Source organism: Sipha flava, unplaced genomic scaffold (genome assembly GCF_003268045.1).
Source record: "Sipha flava isolate LNK unplaced genomic scaffold, YSA_version1 550_pilon_pilon, whole genome shotgun sequence".
In the NCBI taxonomy this organism is placed as follows: domain Eukaryota; kingdom Metazoa; phylum Arthropoda; class Insecta; order Hemiptera; family Aphididae; genus Sipha; species Sipha flava.
In genome coordinates, this window is record NW_020273533.1 from 8,660 (window position 1) to 15,074 (window position 6,415).

Consider the following 6,415-nt stretch of genomic DNA (forward strand, 5'->3'; position numbering starts at 1 on the left):
ATATTACATATATAATATATACAATTCAACCATAAGCTTTAAAAAAAAATAAATAAATTAAAGTATATAAATAATTCATGCTAAGTGTTGATAGTGGGCGGCTTCTTATTCAATTTCTCACGTCCTGTATTCCCTTAATACATAAGCTTATTGTACATTACTTGTATAGATTGTTTATTTTTAATAAAAAATTAAAAAAAAAAAGACTTAAATAAGATTAATTTATATATTTTTAGATTCTTAGTATTTTAAATGTGTATTTAGCTAGGCATAAGTAAAAAAAATATGAAAAATATTTTTTTTTAATTGAAAGTCTTCATGTTAATCGGTGTCTGAATCTGAATTTTTTCTTTATTGTCGTTATTGTTGTCATCGCTATCGCATTCCCTGTTATCATCCGACTCATCATTATCATTTTGATCTGAATAAAATGGCTGAACAATTGGTGCGGGAAAATTTAATAAATGCATGCTTTTTACAATTTAGTAGAAATCTGTTTTCAAGCTCTTCTCTGACAAATAAAACTATTTGAATGACAGCAAAATATAGTTTCTATAGCTGTTATAAAATCGAAGCACTTGTGTTTAAGAAATGATTTTGTGATGTCCTATTATGATTATTTGTGTCCACTCCGTTAGACGAAACGGTTATTGACATTACATCGGTACGCTCAATCGTTTTTTATTTTTATTTTTTCATAACGAATTACGAATTAGGCACCACAATCGATCATTATGTGCGTGGGGTTTAGGGTCCAACATCTAAAACATTGTTCTTGGAAATTCCAAAAATATTTTCGTCGATAAACGTTTTACTTTGAACTAAACGCGAACTCGGCTGAGAGTAAAAAAAAAAAACAATTAGTACTACGACAAAAAAAACCGAAATTAACTATGGTGTCATTAGGCGCGGGATGAAAAAGAACCGAGGAGCACCCGAGGAGCACCGACAGACGCGGCCGACCACTGTCAATTGATCAAAAGCTCGAAGGGAACGCACGACATATTTAACGTGGAAACGAATCGATAAGTTAGTACGGACCGTGATGGTATGCATGATCTGTAGCCTAAAAATTAAACACTATCGGCAGTGCCGGATCAAACATTTGTGGGCCCTTGGGCAATTACATGTTTGGGCCCTACAAAATTATTTCTAACATACGTCTAATAATAATAATACGTCTTTACTATCTAATAATTAAAACAAATAGTTTTAATAACAACTAACTATTATTAATAAATAAAATTATGTTTATTAAATATTTTACTTGCAAGAAAAATTAATTAATTATTATATTATTCCTATTTTTTTCAAAATAATGTTATTATTATTATTACTGCGTATAAAACCTATAACTTTATATATATATATATTATATTTTGTAATGATTTTTGACCCGTAAATTCGTAAATAAAATACAAGTATTATTAAATAAAAAAAAAAAATATTGTTTTTTCATAGGGTCCCTTAAATGAGTGAGGCCCTAAGGAGGGCGCTTATTCCGTCTAACGGGTAATCCGGCACTGACTACGGGAAATCTTACGTAATCGTGTGTACGGCGAGGGGCGATGGTAAGGCCGCTGAGGTAGACGATGGACAATCGACAGAACGTTTTGACCGGTTCTTCGGTAAACAGACCACGAGACGTGAGACCAACTCTTCGACAACAATCATAGGCGGTTTGACATTTTTCAGTTGATGGTTCAAGCATAGTTATTACCACCAACCGAAAAGTCATATTAGGTACAAAAATAGACGTAATTTCTATTAAACTACTAAATTTTATATTATCTACCGCGGCCAGTTACCAGGTACCATCCTAATAAAATGACACCCACCCCAAACTTTTCGGTAGTTCAACCACAAAATTCATGATCAAGACAATAATAACACGACATTCATGTTCTGATGTAAAATGACAACGTTGTAAATAATCCGCGACACCGCTGCGCGCGCATACCGTACCCAACTGGCCGCAAATATTATACTCGATTTTTACCAATCTACTACCGGGGTTCCGGTACACGTAAACATTGTGTGCGCGCGCGTACGACACATTTACGTGTACGATACGTTAAACGTTGCGCGTTGCGGAGACCGAGGCGGTGCACGGCAGACCGAAATAGTAATGATTGGACGAGTAGTTTACGATCTGAGTTTATAATGACTATAAATAATAATCTCTCCGGGCGCGTACGAGAATATATTTTCATTTTATAACAAGATCGCTGTCGTTCTCGCATGTAGCCGCCGCCGACCGTCGGTATTTCTTTCGATTTTTTTTTTCTGCGCGTCAGCGCATCACAAACACATAGGAGCGAATGATTGAAACAGTGGACAAACACGCAAATACTAACTTTAGTCAACTCATCTTCGGTGTTTCGAACGGCGAACAATTAATATTGCACGGTGATCAGAACCCGTTTCGTTCGAAAATCAAACTTCGTCCCGAAACAAATACTTTTCAGAAGCGTTCTGTAGGCGTTGAACACGGTTTACGGGTCGTATCGGTAAAACGCGTACGCAGTTCACACGGACGAAAAGCAATTAACGTTTTAACGTAACATCGTCCCCTGTTGATCGATTGAATTGAAAAAAAAAAATGCAACGATACATTTATTAAGTTTACGGTGTACATCGTTACACCGCTTGGTACGATTCAATCGATTCGATACTCGTCCGGTGTTAAAATGACGTACTCAATTTGTCGTTGGCCCTCAAAACCGAACGTTCTGCGCTACGCAATATGTTGTGTCCTCGGAACAGTACTCGTTTATCCGTTGCGGTGTTCGAAACATAAAATTGAAAAAATCAAAATAACACCAAAGTCGGCGCCGACGCAACCGGACGAATACGGGTTTCCACCGCCTAGGGCCTAGGCCAACCTAGGCCCTAGGCGGTTGTTGCGTACGTTTGACGGCAAAAATACGTGTTTTTCTCGCGACGATCGATGGGGAGAAAAAAAATAACAACTCTCGGCGTACGCGACCGAACGGTTGCCACCGATCGGCCGACGGTGTCGGGACGTTACTTCAAACACGCGTTTCGTTATCTTCGTACCGAATATTACGTATACGTATAAGTCGGACATTATTTGGTCGGCGGGCCCCGATAATGGCGCGCGCGTTCTACGGCGAACGTTACCCTCGCCCGCGCACACGAAAACGCGGCGACCGCTGGCGCACACACGTTTTATTGATGACCTTTCTGGTGGTCGAACAAAAAACTCATTGTCCGGGACCACCCTGTCAGTCAGTCGGTCCGACCGTCGTCGTCGGCCGGTGTTTGTGTACGCGATTGTGCGTGCGGTCGCCCAACGTTTATTGTACAAATGTGTGGGCGCGCGCACACATTTTGTACACGGATTTTCGTTGCGACGGCACGTACGATTTCCTTCCCCCCCCTCCGTCCGGACGAAAGACGTTCCGGGCGCGTCAACGAGTATTACGAAGGTAAATAAAATCCCTCTCGCCGCGGTACGCGCGTCACCCGATATCCGTATCGTTAAGTATCGTAAATATTGGATTACGAGGCCCCGCGCCGCAATCGTTGATCGGACGCGCGTCACACGAACCGGTCGATGGCGCGACCGTTTCATCGTGACGAGATGTACGCGTACCGCGTAACACCGAGAAACGGTTTTGAACCCTTTCGCGGGGGTCGGTCACTCCACGTTGTCGATCATCACGTGTTACGTGTCGATCCCGGAATCCCGGGAGGGGGGGGGGTTAAGTTGGATTAATAGACGAAATCCCGGTAACACTCCAGATCACTTCGTTTACGGTTGCTCGTTACGTACTGGCTATGCGAAACCTTAGTGATCAACCGGAATCAAACGTGACGATGTGTGCGATCCGGCTACTAAAACGAAGACGGTCGTCGGATGTACACATTCATACGAGCTTATTTACAAACGGAACGGATTTGCGTCCGGGATCACGAGAAAAAATCAAGTGGAAATGCCTGTCTTTCAACGCAAGAGTTTCCGTTACCGTACTCGAAAGTTAATTATTAAACAGTCCCATGTGCGGTATGTTGAATCCTCGCGAAACGAATTTAAAATCTTGGAATTTCTCGCGATCCAATTTTGAACGTCAGCGGTGGTATACAAATTTATATCGAATATTCAATGTACGATCCTGCATCACATTTACCCAAACCTAATAAACTAAAATCGTACTTTTATCCTGCACGCTGTTTTTTTTTTTTTTTTACGAAACGAATTTAATAAACAAATAATATTTACCCGGAAAACGTATGCTATCGCGGTACGCTAACGTGTACGTTAGTACAGTATGGATTATATTATCGAACTCGGAAAGACGACCTCGAAATTCTCGTCAATTGTTCGACTAATCATCCGCGAGATTCGACATTTCAGGAGTATTTCACATCGAAATAACAAACGTGATTAATGCGTATTGTGTGCATAACATAACATTTCAAAGCTACGCCATTGTGCCGTAACACTTGTAACGACATAATACACTACAGTAACACATAACGTATTTCGTACGACGTGACCGCTACCCGGAGTGCTGAGTTATCGATTATTTGATGTTACGAGTTACGGTCGATATCGGTTTTTTCGAGGAACGTCAACGAACATTTTTAAAACCAATCATTACTGTTATTGGCTTATCACGATTATAAAAGTTAACACATTTTTTTTTTTTTTATTTATCAATTAACGTTCATACGTTTTTGATACGTTTTTGTTGTGCAATCCGTTTATGATTTATGTGCCACTAATCTGCGTGTCCTTGACAAGCGCGTTGAGTACACGAGCCAACGCAATATCACTACTATACGGTCTTACATACCGTATATGAATGGAATATGAATATTGGCTATCAATAGGTCGTTATTACATGAAAAATCGGCACAAACGACTGGTGCAGTGCGTTCGTATACTATTATACGTCTGTTTCCGTCGTACGTTATTGTGCGTTGTGTCAACAATGAGTTTTTGCCGATTAAATAATTCTCCTGACATTAAATGTGCGACGATTGCCGTTCACTCGACTTCGTGTTTTTTTACAATTAGCCTGGACGCACAATGTGTGTATAAAATCTATCTTGAAATCGGTATGATTTGCATTCCGATTGAATGCGAGGCGCGCGTGCAAACATAACCGATGGAACAGATAATCATAAACGGAGAGTAGAAAAAAAACAAAACGTAATCGCGTTAAAATACGAAGGAACACATACACCGTTGGGATATTACAACTTGCGTACAGTTAAAAGTAAATAACGGTTAACAGTTTTAAGCTAATGGTCGAATGATCGTACGAATATATATAATGACGTCAGAATTGCATAAATACTTTCGTAGAAGTTTTTTTTTCTTTTCGCCTAGTCGCGTACACACGTATAACACGTGTAGAGGGAGAATTTACCAACTGTTACAGATAAATAGAACGCCTTAGGTCGATCGTGTTCGAACAGTTTAGTCGTCATATTTACAAGCACGACACGAGTGAAAATTTCGAGTCCAACGTATCATTATTACACGGGGTATAATAATAATATTAATAATAATAATAATTATAATAAGGACGATGGTAACTCGGATAATAATAATTTTACAATATTATTTTAGATCCTGATCATTGCGGCGTCGTGGGTTAAATATTGCACGCGATTTAAATGATTATAATATGTATATTAAATGTCGATCAAAATAGATTAATAGTTACACCAGGTTTTATTATCCGGGGCATAATGTTGTCGATGGATGCGATTACTTACTGCTAGCATGTTGTACTACAACAGACCGCGTGTTCCCGTCTCCGATGTTAGGGGAATCGTATAACTTGTTCGCCGCAAAAATAATGAATGATAATAACAATGATAAAAGAAGATGATAAAAAACGCATTTTTAAATACACCGCTGCGGTGCAAACCGTACGAGTGGCTGAAACGGCATTGAATCCATTGTTGAACGCTGTACAATAAAACTATTATTATTATTATTATTATTATTATTATTAATATGATAACAATAAGTGTACGGCGTAGCGGCGGAGAAACTGAATAAGAAACGAAATAAAAATGCAAATCGGAACGCGGTGAAAAAGTTCCGCGACCTTACTCGAGTGAAGAAAAGCAACATAATATCACATAAGTCGTTCAACAGATCCCATCAACTACCGGCGTGTGCGAACAAACAAAAACGCTTTGAGAATTACGGCGCCGACTTCGAAGGGGGTAAAACCGTCAGCTGCCAAGCTAGTGCTGATTATCCATCATTGTTCGTACACACCGCACCGTGTAATTATTATTGTGGTTATTATCACTTCAGAGACGTTAGGTCATGTTATTAAATAATAACGATAGCCCGTTATCGATCGGCGAAATAAAATGCTCGCGTGTGGCCGAGCGACTTTACAATAATCACAACAAGAGAAAT